Source organism: Triturus cristatus, chromosome 4_2, assembly GCF_964204655.1.
Source record: "Triturus cristatus chromosome 4_2, aTriCri1.1, whole genome shotgun sequence".
Lineage (NCBI taxonomy): Eukaryota > Metazoa > Chordata > Amphibia > Caudata > Salamandridae > Triturus > Triturus cristatus.
Genome location: NC_140586.1, coordinates 620,290,871 through 620,307,592, shown reverse-complemented (window position 1 = coordinate 620,307,592; position 16,722 = coordinate 620,290,871). Strand labels below are relative to the sequence as shown.

Here is a 16,722-nt window from a genome sequence, read left to right as displayed (position 1 = left end):
TTATCATTCACTGGGAAAGGTGAATGTAAGAAAGTGCCCCTTTTCTTACATCGTCACCCCCATTTTTAGCTTGGTATTTGATGTGATTGCGACTGGAACTGCACTGGGTCCCTGCTAACCAGATCCCCTGTGGTAGACCGCTTTTCCCAAAACTGTGCAATTATACCCCAATTGGCAATACCTTTGACACTCCCTGTTAGTCCCTAGTAAGTGGTATCCCCGGTACCTAGGGCAGGGAGGCCAAAGAGGGCCCTTAAGGGCTGCAACACAAATTGTGACACCCGAAAGGTCCCCTCACCATTTACATACGGACTGCCACTGCAGATCGCGTGTCTTGGTGCAGACAAAAGTGAAAACACGACAAGGCACACAGCCTGTGTGCCATGCCCACAAACACTGCATGGGGTATAGATATGTGTGAGAAAGTGCCCTCTTTCTTGCATGGTATGCCCCCACTTTTTGCTGAATTGCTGATGTACTTTGACAGAAGCCCAGGGCGCGCGCGCAACACACACACACACACACACACACACACACACACACACACTCTCACACACACACACCCCACACACCACCCACCCACCCACACACACCACCCACACACACACACCACACACCACCCACACACACAACCCACACACACAACCCACCACACACACACACACACACACACACACACACACACACACACACACACACCCGTTTAAATGGAAAACCGGGAACCCTACCTATAACTTAATTTTCCTCAATAGGATAACATTGCCTGGTTTTTGCCAACTTACAAATATTCCTTAAAAATCGCCTGTATAACAAAAACTAGTTCTTTCAACTGTTCACAGGAATTGCACCAGGGTTGAATCCAGGATCCAACCCTGAGTAAGAAAATCATTCGTAAAGTAACAATTGCATTTACTTAAAAAGTCCCCTTGAGCTCAATGTTATGATTGGGTTTGAATTGTGTTGCCAATTGCAACAACTGTAACTATTGCATTCAAAAGGCTATTGCCTATTGAAAGTATTTATCTAAAGCATCTCCTTTTGAGAAAGTATATTTTGATACCTATTGTTGGTTCGAAAATAAAACAACTATATATTTTTATACAAAACCATTGGCCTAGAGTTCAGTTATCGTGTGAGACCATTTGCTGACTGAGTGTGTACAACAAATGCTTTACACTGTCCCTATGATACTGCCTTACTGCTCGACCAAGCTACCACTTTAGAGAGTAAGATTATATTTAACTTTAGCCTCTGCCAAACCTCTGGGGACTGTGGACTCTGTGCACACGGTACCTATTTGGGAACAGTATATACAGAGCCACTTTCTTACACAACACCACTGGCTCAGAGCATCCCTCTACCTCATACAAAAGTCCCAATCAAACTACCTCCCCCAGAGGATATTTTTGAGGAGGATACAGGGGTTAGAACGGTAAGGGAAGAAGTCGTGGTGGCAACACCCGCTACTCCCCTACCACTAAAAAGTGACTTCCCTTCCCCCTATCATTCCACTCCTGTCGGGCGACGTCTCTCACAGTTCCTACCTGTCTGGAAGTCCATCACAACAGGCAAGTGGGTAAAACAGATTATCCAGTATGGTTATTGCCTGGAACTCTCCTCTACTCCCCCCAATATCCCTCCCAGACAACGCTCAATGTCCTCGGAACATCTGACTTCTCAAGCAAGAGGTTCTCTCCCTATTACAAAAACACACAATAGAACCACTCCCCTTGCCTCATCAAGGCACAGGGGTTTACTCCCTCTATTTCCTAGTCCCAAAAAAGGACGGCTCTCTCAGACCAATACTGGACCTCAGACCGCTGAACCTCTACATTCAGTCGGATCACTTCCACATGGTCACTCTCTAACAGGTGCTTCCACTGCTTCAGCAAGGCGACTTTCTCTCCATGCTGGATTTAAAGGACGCTTATTTTCATATTCCCATTCACCCCGCTCACAGGAGATGTCAGGTTCGTGGCAGACTGACAACACTACTCACTACTAATTAAAAGTCCTCCCATTCGTGGTGACTACAGCAGTAGTGGCGGCTCACTTATGAAGACAGCATATTCACGTGTTCCTTATCTGGACTACTGCCTCATAAAAGCCAAGTCACACAGCAGCTGTGTGCAACACACACACACAAAACAATCCAGCTGCTTCACGATTTGGTATTCACAGTAAACCTCACAACACCACCTCCAACCCTGAAGCACACAACAATACCTAGGAGCTACAATAGACACTTCAAAAGCTCTAGCATACTTGAACCCAGTCGAGATGAGCAACATGCAAGCTCTGATAACAAAATTTCAACCTCAACACTCTTTGCCAGCTCGAGTGTTTATGCAACTAATTGGGATGAGGGCCTCTTGCATTCTCATCGTCCCTTATGCAAGTCTCCAAATGCGTCCCTTACAGGAGTGTCTGGCACGTTAGTGGAACCAGGCTCAAGGTCAGCTTACAGATCTGGTGTTGGTGGACAGCCGCACGCATCGCTCTCTGCAGTGGTAGAACACACAAAACCTTTCTAAAGGGCGGCCGTTCCTCTACCCTGTTCCACAGATAGTGCTAACAGACGCATCGCTCACCAGCTGGGGAGCTCATCTTCAAAATCATACCATTCAGGGCATCTGGACACCTCGGTAAAAACAACTCCAGATAAATTACCCAGAATTGTTGGCAATTTTTCTAGCGTTAAAATCCTTTCAACTCTATTTCGTAGGCAAAGCTGTCCTGGTCCATACAGACAGCATGACTGCAATGTACTACATACAAAAACAGGGGGTTAGATCGAACCTTACTCTCTAAAGTGGTAGCTTGGTCGAGCAGTAAGGCAGTATCAGAGGACAGTGTAAAGCCTTTGATGTACACACTCAGTCAGCAAATGGTCTCACACACTCAAGAACTGAACTCTAGGCCAATTATTTTGTATCAAAAAAATATACAGTTTTATTTCTAGAACGAAGCAAGCCTAAATACTTTGCAGTAGTGATTGTCTTGTTTGAACACATTTCAGAATTGCAGTATAACTGGTACTGGTTTTGATTACAGGTTTAAGAAAGCACATTGCAGGTATAGTACATTCAATTGAATGGGCTTTTTAAGTAAAATGCAGTTAATTACTTTTCAGATTACTTTTCTAACCACAGGACTGGATCCTAGATTTAGCCCTGGGACATTTCTTGAAAACAGGTGAGTAAATGCGTTTTGGTTATTGGTATGATTTGTAAAGAATATTATTGCATTTCAAAAGTTGACACTTAAAAACTTTTTCACATAGAATCACCAATGTTATTCTATGGGACGAAATTCACTTAGCAGGTAAATTACTTTTGCGTTACTTTTGTAATCCAGTGCTGGACTCCTAGATTCAGCACTGGGAAATCTTCTTAAAACAGGTAAGTAATTACATTTTTGTAGTTTGGACGATTTTTAAAGAATATTCTTGTATTTCAAAAGTTGACACTTGGAATCTTTTTCACAAAGAACCCCTAATGTTATCCTACGCAAGGAAATTCAATTGACAGGTAAGTTACTTTTCAGTTACTTTTCTTACTCAGTGCTGGGCACCTGGGTGGAGATTTTCGGTTTTGATTCTCAGCTGCAGGCTCGGTCCAGGAAGACTTCCGGGAGGAACCATCAGCTGGGCAGGTAAGTTGGAGGGCTCGGGGACGCAGGTGCACCTCGGGTTCTTTTCTCCAGGGCGCAGGGCGGTTGGATGCAGGGGTGTCTTTTGAGGTCGAATTTCACCTTACCGGGCCCCTCGCGGTTGGGGTGGGTCCCTGTGCAGAGGCTGCAGGCGACGTCGGGGAGTCCTAGAGGGCTCAACCCACGGTGGACTCGGACTCTGGAGCGCTGGGGGACCTCGCTGGGACCAGTGAACCACTCGGGCCATTGGCGACAGGTGCAGTGGTAGTTCCAGGCATCTGGTTTCTTTGTTCTCAGCAGGCTCAGAGTCTGTTTTCGGAGTTTCTTTTGAACAGGGCTGCTGTTCACAGGAGATCCGGTCTTTGTTGAAGGCAGTCAGTCCTCCCAGGGGTTTTGGAGGTCGCTAGCTGCAGGACAAGACTATTGTTGGCGCAGGATCTCTTGAAACTGCAGACTGGCCGGTAAGGCTGGGGCCCAAGTCATTTGTTCTCTGCATTTTCTTCTGCTGGGCGTCTTCTTTCGTCCTTTTTCTTCTTAGGTTGCGGGAATCTGAGGAAGGCAGGTTCAGGGTGCCCCTAAATACTAGTTACAGATAGATAAAGGGCAGGGACTAATGGGTCCCTTCCCTGGGGTGAGTACACCCCCTATTCTGCCACTCTCCAGTGGGAGGGGGCAGGAGCCTGTCCCTGGTTGGCTGGGTCCCCCATCCTCAAGATGGCGGCTACTCGAGGTTGTGCTTCAACTCGCCTCCCTCACCTTGAGGGTGGAGTTGGCAGAGGTGGGCACACCTCTCTTCCTCACGTGTTTTTCCCGCCGGTTCTCCCGTCCAAAGTGGGGGGTACAACCAGTGGGGACCAGTTGCTGAAAGCAGCAAATGGTCTGGAGAGGCTCACACAGGTGGCATGTCTGGTGGTGGCAGCCTGCGCAGCCACTCAGTCAGGTCACTAGTAGTTGGTCGTTTTTCAGGGGGCATCTCTAAGATTCCCTCTGTGGTGCATTTTACATTAAATCCCACACTGGCATCAGTGTGGGTTTAATGTGCTGAGAAGTTTGATACCAAACTTCCCAGTCTTCAGTGTAGCCCTTATGGTGCTGTGGAGTTCGTAATGACAACCTCCCAGCACCATATACTCTTTATGGCAGCACTGAACTTACAGGGCCCAGGAATGGACCTGGGTACTGTAGAGTTTTGCAGCGTGAATCTTTCTGGATTCATTATTCCGTGGTCTGGTGGTTGGGTCCGGAATGGTAGTCTTTCTTTTTGTCTTTTTTTTTTTTTTTTTTTTGTAGCCCAGGTGGGCGTCGACGTCCTACCATTTGGTGTACTTCTCGTGACGTCGGCATGCTTCCTGCGGAAGTCACACCTTGGGGCGCCATCTTCAGATTCTTTTTTCCGCCGCTGGGTCTGGATCGGCACCGAGAAGCTCCTGAGTTTTTTAACAAAGAAAGAAGAGCACGAGTTTCATCGGAGGAAAATTAAAGGAGACTACAGACAGAAAAAACATCGAGCCGGGACGACGACGAAGGAGGTGAACCTCGAGATCTTCGACGTCCAACGGAGAATGCGCACTCGGGGACACGGAGTGCAGGAATGGACAAAACACCTTTTAAATTCTGCCGTAACTGCCACCACAAGTACGCGCAGAAGGACCAACATCCGGTCTGCAACCTTTGCCTGCCAGTCGACCACGAGAGCAAAGACTGCAACGCCAGCTCCGCCTTCGCACCGAAGACACTCCGGGTGAGAGAGAGGCAGAGGAGAGCCAACTACAACATGGAAGGCAAGGGTAAGGCCCCGTCGCTGTACGACCTGGGCTCTCCACCAACTAAGACAACGTCGCCGAGGGACCTGAAGACTTCACGGTCGCAGAGACCGATAAGAAGACGTCTGACAAGGTAGGAGAGACGTCGAGCACAAAAACCCCTAAAGGGCCCCGAAAACCAGAGACTGACTCTCGAAAAACAGAGTCTAAGTCCTCGAAAGGAACACCGGCGCCGAAAATTTCGACGACCACGAGTGGATCCAAGGACGAAAGGCCCAGCGGATCCTTCGAGAAGGACTCCCAGGTGCCGAAGGCCGCCGGAAAACAAAGTTCGTCGAAAAAGGCCCACGAGGTTGGTCGTTGGACGACAAAGGACATGGTTGCGTCGACGCAAGCTCCGTCGAAAAGGCCAGCGCTCGACGCCGAGCATGCTTCTGAAATGGAGAAGAAAAAGAGAAGGCTCGGGTCGGAGATGGAGAGCATCCTTCAAAGGAAGAAGGAGTTTGACGAAAGGATGAAGAATTTTACAATCCCAACGCAACCAACGACTGTTATTGAGGTCGAAGACCAGCACGAGTTCGACGCCGAAGAGCAGTCAAAAACTCCCGAAGAAGAGGAAGATGACCTCTACTATGAGGGAGAAGAAGAAGAAGAGGAGGAGCAGCAATCTAACTACGGCTCGGCGCGGTCGACGACGCAAGACCTGGAAGGGCAGGACCTCGACGCCGAAAACCCAGAAGAGCCCGTGGAGACTTATCATTCGAGGCCTTCGCCGCCAGATGATATTGGGGCTCACAACATGGTCGTAAAGAGCGCGGTTGCAGCTTTTGGTGTGAAACTAGAGGAGGAAAAACCGAAAGCGGACTTTTTACTCGAGACACTGCTCCCCATCCAAACTAGGAGCCAGTTCCTCCCCATGCTTCAGAGTGTCATGAACCAGGGGAAGGAAGTGTTCAAGGACCCTGCAACATGCAGATCCATCACACCCAGAACAGAGAAAAAATGTAAGCATTCCTCTCAGGACCCTCCATACATCAAGGGAACTGTCACAGCAGACTCCATTATCGCATCTACAGCCAGAAAGAGGGCCAATGTTCCGGCAACCTCTGGGCCACCTCCTGACAAGGAGAGCAGAAGGATGGACCTCACTGGCAGGAAAATAGAGAGAAACTCGGCAATACACTGGCGCATGGCGAACTCCAATGCACTACTGAACCGGCACCAGTACCAACATTGGGACGAAATGGGGGACCTAATCAAGCATCTCCCCGAGCAATACCAACAAAGAGCTTCGCATCTAGTGGAAGTGGGGAAGAATATAGCAAATTCATGCCTTAAAACAGCGTTGGACGGGGCAGAGACATCAAGCAGACTGATGGCAATAGGAATCACTGAAAGGAGACTGGCCTGGCTCAGAATTTCAGGATTCAAGCAAGAGGTACAGAACAACATCCTGAACACCCCTTTCAACGGAGAAACGCTGTTCGGGGCACCAGTCGATGAGAAACTCACCCAACTCAAAAAAGAGAATGAGACGGCGAGGTCCATGGGGGCCCTGCAATTCAGAGGGATGAGAAGAGGTACCCCCACACGGAGACCTTACGGAAGGGGAGGAAACCAGCCGGGAACGTCACATCAAACATTCCAGCAAGGCGAGGGTCACGGGCAACAGGGGCAGCAGAAACAACTGGCAGTACCAGTCTAGGGGCCAGTCCTTTCGCAGTAGGGGAAACTGACGAGGCCAAAGAAGAAGAGGGGGAGACCAACCCACCTCAAAGTGACTTCGCACGGAGGAGAGTGCTCACCCACAACATCCCTCCAAGGGTAGAGCACAAAGGAACCAACAAAAGAGGGTTACACGAACCATACGCCTACGAGCATGCAACACCGGTGGGCGGCAGACTCAGATTTTTCCTCCAAGAATGGAGGAAAATAACAACAGACAAATGGATATTCAACATCATACAGTACGGTTATTGCATAGAGTTGGAAAGGACACCCCCAAACAAAAAACCAAAGAGAAGGGAACACTCAGGACAAGAGCTAGCACAACTCGTAGAGGAAGCACTACAGCTAGTCCAAAAGGAGGCCATAGAACCAGTACCTTTCAATGAAAGGAACAAGGGAGTGTACTCAAACTACTTCCTGGTACCAAAGGTGGACGAAACACTAAGACCCATTCTGGATCTGCGGTTCCTAAACAAGTACGTAAGGACGCAAAAATTCAAAATGACAACCCTACAAGAATTACTCCCTCAAATGAGAGATGGAGACTTCATGTCCACCGTGGATCTCAAAGACGCCTACCTGCACATCCCAATGAACAGGCAGCACAAGAATCTGTTAAGGTTCACCATCAACAAGGATCACTACCAATTCACAACCTTGGCATTCGGTCTAAAGTCCGCACCAAGGGTTTTCACCAAACGCCTTGCAGCAGTAGCAGCGTACCTGCGGAGGGAAGGAATTCACGTGTATCCTTACCTCGACGACTGGCTAATAAAGGCAAGTTCACGCGAAAAATGCGAGGAACACTCACAGCGTGTCACAAGGACACTGACAAAGCTGGGGTTCTCAATACACTGGGGGAAATCATCAATGGAACCAGAACAAGTGAAGATCTTCCTGGGGGCGCAGATCAACACTGTAAAGAAAACGGTGATGCCCAGCGAGAAGAGGACACTTGCCCTGCTGAAGGAGACGTGCCTCTACCAGAAGGGGCGAGCTCTGACGGTGAGAACAGAGAGCAAGATCATGGGGATGATGGTGTCATGCATTCACCTAGTTCCCACTGTACGCCTACACATGAGACCATTCCAGGAATGGCTGCAACAGCAATGGTCACAAGCAAACGGAAGTTGGGAGGATCTAGTGGTTGTAACACACGCAGTGCAAGAAGAGATAGCATGGTGGAACAGGGAGAACATAACAATAGGGAAGCCCTTAACACCACCAAGCCCAACAGTGACCATCACCACAGACGCATCCCAGATAGGATGGGGAGCACATATGAACAAGCTCAGAGTGAGGGGTCTGTGGACTCCAGCAGATGCGGTCAGACACATCAACTATCTGGAATTAAAGACTGTACTGCTAGCACTGAAGGCCTTCCAGAAAAAACTGTACAACCAAAGGGTGTTGATACAAACGGACAATACTACAACTATGTTCTACATAAACAAGCAGGGAGGGACACAATCGTTCCTCTCTGTCCAACTTGACACAGGAAATTTGGAGATGGGCCATCACGCACAAAATAGACCTGCTGGCCATACACCTACCGGGGAAGGACAATGTAGAAGCAGACTGGCTCAGCAGGCAGACTTCAGCATCCCACAAGTGGGAACTCAATGGGCAGGAAACGCAAAAACTATCTATTCAAGAGGTGGGGCACACTGACAGTAGACCTGTTTGCAACACACCTGAATGCAAAATGCCAAAACTTTGCATCCAGACAACCAGGAAACCTATCCAAGGGGAATGCCCTATGGATAAGTTGGTCAAGAACATTTGCCTACGCTTTTCCACCGATACCACTAATACACAGGGTACTCAACAAGTGCAGGACCAGCAACATGACGCTGATCCTAGTAGCACCACCGTGGGCAAGACAGACATGGTACTCGCAAATAGTGGAAATGGCACAGGGGCCACCACACAAGTTCACAAGAAGAAAAGACTTACTCTCCATGCAGAACGGAGAAGTTCTACACCCAGAGCCAGAGCGCCTCTGCCTAGCAGCATGGCTCATGAGGACATAGTTTGCACACCTTAAGCTACCCCAAAGCACTATGCGAGTGCTCCGGGAGGCAAGGAGACCCACAACACGGAAATACTATGGGGAAAAATGGAAGAGGTTCACACTGGTGCAGAAAAAATAAACTAGAAAATAAGTTGACAAGGGAATCTACGGTGCTTAGATACCTCACGCATCTACTAAAAGCTAAGCTAAGCTCGTCTTTGCTAAGAGTCCACCTAGCGGCGATTGTGGCCTACACACGAGGTGAGACGGGAGAAAGTTTCTTTACGTCACGAGTGGTAAAGAGATTCCTGGAAGGAGCAAAAAGGATAGCGCCACCAAAGAGGATTCCGCTGTCTGCATGGAACCTCAACATATCCTGACAGAACTTATGAAGGCGCCCTTTGAGCCCATCCACAAGGCCTCACTACAAATGCTGACAATGAAAACAGCCTTTCTGGTAGCAATAACCTCGCTGCGCAGAGTGAGCGAACTGCAAGCGTTAACGCTGCAAGAGCCCTACATCCAAATACACAAGGACAGAGTCGTAATGAGGACTGACCCACACTTCATGTCTAAGGTCGTGTCAGCATTCCATATGAACCTAACTATTCAAATACCTAGTTTCTTTCAAAACCCAGCCACAAGCGCAGAGAGGGCACTACACACTCTAGAAGAGCGGTGATGCACTACATCGAGAGAGCAAAGGAGCACAGGAAAACCAAGCAGTTTTTTGTGTCCTTCGCAACCAGCTTCCTGGATCGCACTAACGATACAATTCTGCCACAAACAGGCAGGGCAAGAGGTAACGGAGGGGGCACAGGCCCACTCCACAAGAAAGAAGGGAGCAACGATTGCCTTTCTGGCAAACACACCCATTCAAGACATTTGCCTGGCGGCAACATGGGCTTCAGTGCATTCGTGCACTAAGCACTACTGCGTGGATATACAAATGAACAAGGAAGCACAAGTAGGGCAAAGGGTGCTTCAACATATATTCAACGACCAACGCTCATCTTCCACCCAGCCGCCACAAAGATGACAAACCGCTACAAAGTCTATGCACAGCATAGTGAATCCAGAAAGATTCACGCTGCAAAACGAATAGTTTCTTACCTGTCGGTGTAGTTTTGCAGCTTGAAGATCTTTCTGGATTCACTAGCGAACCCACCCACCTCCGCCAGAAAGATGAGGCAGGAGAGGAAGGTGGAAGGACAGAGTAAAAGAACAAAAGAATACTGAAAGTGGATACATTGAAAAAGGAAAATACTAAAGAACGCCGAGGGTTCAAAAAAAAAAAAATAAGGAAAAAGAACCCGAAGATGGCGCCCCAAGGTGGGACTTCCGCAGGAAGCATGCCGACGTCACGAGAAGTACACCAAATGGTGGGACGTCGACACCCACCTGGGCTACAAAAAAAAGACAAAAGAAAGACTACGATTCCGGACCCAACCACCAGACCGCGGAATAATGCACAGCATAGTGAATCCAGAAAGATCTTCAAGCTGCAAAACTACACCGACAGGTAAGAAACTATTTGTTACAGGGCTCATGCACCTGTACTCTCACCACTGGCGTAGGGCACCCAGCTAGAGGGGTAACTGATGTATGCCAGGGCAGTGGTTTGTGGGCATAGCACACAGGGTTGTGTGCCATGTCGACTTTGTTTGGTTCTGCACCTAGACACCCAGCCTGCAAAGGCAGTGTGTGTGTGTCAGGGTACAGGGCCTCTAAGGATGGCACAATATAAGTGCTGCAGTCCTTTGGGGCCTTCTGTGATCACAGTGCCCTGTGTACCTATGGTTCAATTTACCAGGGACTGACTTGTGGCCTGAGATGCCAATTGGGTTTTATTTTAGGGAAAGTTCATAGACCCTGGGGTCCTGATTGGCAGGGCCCAGAGCACATCAAGTCAAAGAGCATCAGTAGTCTGGCAACAAAAAAAGGGGGGCGGGGGGTTTACTGCAGCAGAAACCCACTTTTACGCAGATACTTAAACATGGATATCTCTGTTCTACTCTTACTAACTCCATTCTCACCCTCTGCGGGAGAACAATCTAACATCGTCGATGTCCTGAAAGGAGGAGTCCACTACCTCGTGAGTGGAAAAGACTTCTTCGAACAAAAACAAGTGCAAACGTCCGGGCCCAACACTAGATGGCAGACTTAAGCACAGCATGTGCATCTACAGCTCTATATGCCAAGAGCAGATGCATACTGCGAAGTAGCATTTTTGCAACGTGAATAGTTTCCGGATTCACATGCTGTGCATTATTCCGCCATCTAGTGGTTGGGTCTGGAATTGTAGGGTTTTTTTTTTGGTTTGTTGGTAGGCGTCTACATACCACTATTTGGTGTCCTTCTGTGACGTCGCTGGGCTGCCTCCGAAGCTCCCACCTTTGGTCAACATCTTCAGATTCATTTTTCCGCCGTTGGGTCTGGATTTATACTGAAGGAGCCTCCCAAGATTGGAAAGAAGAATCTACCAAAATAAGGCTAAAACTTAAGAAGAACTGCAGTAGAACGTTTCGACTTTCAAGATTGCAATTAGAACGACCGAAGTTCGACAAAAGGTGCGCATGCATGGGGCTCCCTGTGCGCGGTAATGGACAAGACACCGTTCAAGTTTCTCAAAAATTGTCACCACGAGTACGCTCCAAGATCAGCACCCAGTCTGCAGCCTTTGCCGGCTGCTGGATCACCGAAGCGCGGTCTATAACGTGTGCTCCGACTTGACCCCGAAGACAATGAGGGTGAGAGAAAGACAGCAAAGAGCCAACTATATCAATCAATCAATGAATTTGTAAAGCACGCTACTCACCCGTAGGGTCTCAAGGCACTGGGGGAGGGGGGTCCGCTACTGCTCGAAGAGCCAGGTCTTGAGCTGTTTCCTGAAGGAGAGATGGTTCTGGGTCAGTCGTAGGTGGGTGGGGAGGGAGTTCCATGTCTTGGCCGCCAGGTAGGAGAAGGATCTTCCTCCGGCGGTGGTCTTGCGGATGCGCTGGACGGTGGCGAGGCTGGCGGAGCGGAGGTGGCGGGTGGGTGTGTAGAATGTGAGGCGGTTGTTGAGGTATGTGGGTCCCATGTCGTGGAGAGCCTTGTGTGCGTGGGTGAGGAGTCTGAATGTGATCCTCTTGCTGATGGGAAGCCAGTGCAGGTCTCTCAGCTGGGGAGAGATGTGGCTGAAGCGGGGGGTGTCCAGGATAAGTCGTGCAGAGGCGTTCTGTATGCTCTGGAGTCTTTTCTGTAGTTTGGCTGTGGTTCCAGCGTAGAGGGTGTTTCCTTCGTCCAGTCGGCTGGTGACGAGGGCCTGGGTGACCGTCTTCCTGGTGTCGGTGGGGATCCACCGGAAGATCTTTCGGAGCATGCGCAGGGTGTTGAAGCAGGATGACGAGACGGCGTTGACTTGCTTGGTCATCGTGAGGGAGGAGTCAAGGATGAAGCCCAGGTTGCGAGCATGGTCTGTTGGCCTTGGAGCGGAGCCCAGGGCAGGGGGCCACCAGGAGTCGTCCCAGGCGGAGGGGGATGTTCCCAGGATGAGGACTTCCGTCTTATCTGAGTTCAGTTTCAGCCGGCTGAGCTTCATCCATTCCGGGACGTCTTTCATTCCTTCCTGGAGGTTGGCTCTGGCTGTGGGGCGGTCGTTGGTGAGGGAGAGGATCAGCTGGGTGGCGTAGGAGATGAGGTTGTGTTGGCGTGCATTGGCTGCGAGGGGGCTCATGTAGACGTTGAAGAGGGTGGGGCTGAACGAGGATCCTTGCGGGACGCCGCAGATGACTTCGGTGGCCACGGACCGGAACGGGGGAAGGCGGACTCTCTGGGTTCTGCCGGCGAGCAACGAGATGATCCATTCCAAGGCCTTTCCTATGCGGTGGCATACGGTGTCGAAGGCTGCCGAGAGGTCCAGGAGGATGAGGGCAGCTGTTTCCCCATTGTCGAGCAGGGACCTGATGTCGTCGATGGCTGCGATGAGGGCGGTCTCAGTGCTGTGGTTTGCTCGGAAGCCGGACTGCGAGGGGTCGAGAGATCCGTTGGTCTCGAGGAAGGCGGAGAGTTGTTTGTTGACGATCTTCTCGATGACTTTGGCCGGAAAGGGGAGGAGCGAGATGGGGCGAAAGTTCTTGAGGTCCGTGGGGTCCGCGGTGGGTTTCTTCAGGAGGGCGCTGAGCTCGGCGTGTTTCCAGCTCTCTGGGAAGGTGGCGGATGCGAAGGAACTGTTGATGATGTTCCGGAGTTGGGGTGCGATGATGGAGTCGGCTTTGTTGAAGATGTGGTGTGGGCAGGGGTCGATTGGGGAGCCGGAGTGGACGGTGTTATCGTGTGGGTGATATCTTCGGTGCTGACCGTCGTCCAGGTGCGGAGGGTGGTGGTGGGGGGCGCCGGATCGGTGGTAGGGTGCGCGGTGAAAGAACGAGGCAAGTGAGTCGCAGAGGTCCTGCGAGGGTGTGATGTCGTCGTTGCTGGGGCTGGAGAGCTCTTTGACGATGCTGAAGAGTTCCTTGCGGTTGTGGGAGTTGTTGTCCAGTCGTTCTTTGAATGTGGTCCTTTTGGTGGTGCGGATCAGTTGGTGGTGTTTGCAGGTAGCGTTCTTGAGGGCTGTCATGTTTTCTGTAGTCTGGTCGTGGCGCCAGGCTTTCTCGAGGGTACGGCAGGTTTTCTTGGAGTTTTTGAGGTCGTTGGTGAACCAGGAGGCTTTCTTGCTGCTGTCTGCTGGGGGGGTTCTTCAGTGGTGCGAGGTCATCGGCGCAGTTGGTGAGCCACTATGTGAGGTTGCGGGCTGCTTCGTTGGGGTCCGTCGTGTTGGTGGGGTTCTGGCTGAGGGAGGTGGTGAGCTGGTCGGTGGTAATCTTGCTCCAGCTTCTGCGGAGAACCTGTTGAGGGTGGTGGTGGGTCGTGGTTTTCCTGAAGTTTAAGTGGACGCAGCTGTGGTATGTCCAGTGCAGTCCGGTGGAGTGGCTGAAGGAGATGTGCTTGCTGGAGGAGAAGATGGGGTCAAGCGTGTGGCCGGCGATGTGGGTGGGGGTGTTTATTCTAGACAGAATCCCACAGTCACTTTATGTGGCTAGTGGCAAAGTTACAATTCAAACAAGCATTTATAAACACAATAAATAGCACAGAAATCAATGGGCCCCAGGGGGGGACCAAACCATATACTAAAATAGTGGTATAAGAACCACGACAATTCTACAGGCAATGCCTAGGGCATTCAGGATCGCTTGCCCCTTCAGAATCCACCCACAGTTAAGAGGAAGGGGACCCACAGGAGACGCGTGCAGTGCAAAGAGCTGCTATCGGGATCGCAATGTTAGCCTATGGAGAATGTCGCGGTTGAATATATAAAGTTTAAAGACACTTCTAGCAGTAGTACAAAGTTAAGGCTTGAGACTTAAGGCTTTGGAGAGCCCACCACCACGGGAGTACCAAAGTACCACTGTTACCTGCCCCAGGGAAGCCGGGTACATAGGTCGATTCAGGTGTCGGGTCGCGAGCTGGTTTTCTATGGAAAAGTAGTCCAAACTGCTGCTAGCTGAAAGCGTCGTTGAAGTCGTGAAGATTAAAGATGTAGAAAAGGTAAAGATGAACCTGAAAGCAGAGGGGACAGAGTCTGGGTCACAGCACAGTGACCAGGGGGCTCACAGCAAGGAGCCTGTCGATGTCGGGTGCTTCAGGTGAGGTAGGTGCAGCTGGGCTCTGCAGTCACGGGCTCCGGGAGGCTTCAAGGAAGGCCAGCTTCTGGAGGGCGACTGTCCCACGTCGGATGAGGATCGCTGCGGTGTTAGTGTCCCGATTGGATCCACTAAGCCTTGGCAACCGCAACCCACGCAAGACGGACAAAGCAGCTGCAGGTGCAGACCCACGAGGTCTGAGGGTGCTCTCCTTTGCAGGGAGCGTAGAGCAGGCCTGGAGCAACCAGGGGAACTCTTGGAAAGGTAGATTGTCCTCCGTCAGGGCCCACAAGTCGAGAGACAAGGGACCGCGGAAGGCAGCAAAATGGAGTGCGTAAAAGGGCTCCCACGGGCCACCGGAGCGGACTAGGGAGCTGAGCTTTGGCACGGATGCTGCTTGAAGGTTGGCTCAGAAATGGGCCAAAGCACAACTTCCCCACTGGTCGGGGTCGTGTGCTATGCAAGAGGTGGCCGGGGTCTCGGGGTATGCAGGGATCTCGGCACCCACGTGGTCCACGGTGCTCAGACTTGCTGGGCACGCTCACAGGACTCTGGGATGCACTGGAGACCCACCTCAAGGTTGATGGAAGGCGTCGAAGTTCGTGAGAGCAGCGAAGTTCCAACCGGGTATCTTGCAGTCTTTTAGGTGCCTGCCAAGCAGGGGGATAACTCCTTTATCCCAAGGGAGATTTCTTCAGTCAGCTGGGCAGCAGCTCGTCGAAGGTCAGTTCTGTTAAGTTCTGGACGAATCTGAGGCTCTGGGGCCACGTTATTCCCATATATCCCCAAGATTAGGGGATGGTCCCAAATAGAGCCTACCAATCAGAGTAGAGGCGGGAAAGGGTGGCTACACCCACTCCCCTTTGTGTGTTTCCCGCCTGGGCGAGGGGCAGGGTGCCCCTGAACCGGTTCCAGGCGGTGTATGCAGAATTGGGGCTCTGCAGCTGCCTACGTGCAACTCTGAATGGACATTTGGTGCACCCACCCTGTTCCAATCCACATATCCTGTCTGGGGAGGTGCTGGCACCTCCCTGCCACAGGAGCCCTATTGTCCAGATGGCGAGGCTGGGGTTTTCCCCATCAACAGCCAGCCAGAGTCATGTAGGTGGCGGACAGTAGCCATTTTGTGGTACATGTGCACTTTTAAATTGGTGTCTAAATTCTACCGCTTTTCCCATATCACCCTCCTAGCAAGGGGGAATCGTACCCTCATGCCCATGGCTGGACTGGGGGTATGATTCCTTCATGTTTGACACCAAACACGATATGGTTCTGTGTAGCCCTTCCCAAGTTACAGCGATGACGCGATAACTTATAATGCGGTTAAGAGTATATGGTATGGCTACACTACAAACAACCCAGTAACGATTTTACGAAGGTTGCAGAGAGGTCCTACTCACGTAGGGGTCCCCCCTCACACATACCTCAGAACCCAGCCCTGTAGGATTACCTGGGCCTGCCATAGGGGTGACCTATGAGAGTATATGTGTTGTAAGGGTGTGGGATATAGGGTACCTACATCCCTGTAAGGGGTGCTAGCACCACCTTACCCAGACTACAGTAGTGGTCTGGTGGTGTCAGTTTGTGTGGCTGTCCCAGGGTGGCACAATAAGTGCTGCAGCCCTGGTAGGCCTACTGGGGGACCCATGCCCTGGGTACCTAGGGTACCATCTACAAGGGACTGGTAGGGCATGCCCAGCATCCAATTAGGTTTGTACCTAGAGTACTCACATCAGTTTTAGGGAGAAAGCAGATAGGCTGGGGTCCTGGATAGCAGGATCCCAGCCAGACTAGTCAAAAACCACTCAATCTGAAAGAAACACGTTAGTTAGATTCCTCACCTTAGAACACGTTAGTTAGATTCCTCACCTTAGAATATCCCCAGGCGTCAGACTGGATCCGG

General features: G+C 50.7%; 1 protein-coding gene across 3 annotated transcripts in view; it reads left to right on the top strand.

The window, feature by feature from the left end:
* The window catches only part of SRSF11 (serine and arginine rich splicing factor 11), a 214,799-nt gene that overhangs the window by 186,833 nt on the left and 11,244 nt on the right, over positions 1-16,722 (top strand). The window lies entirely within an intron of this gene.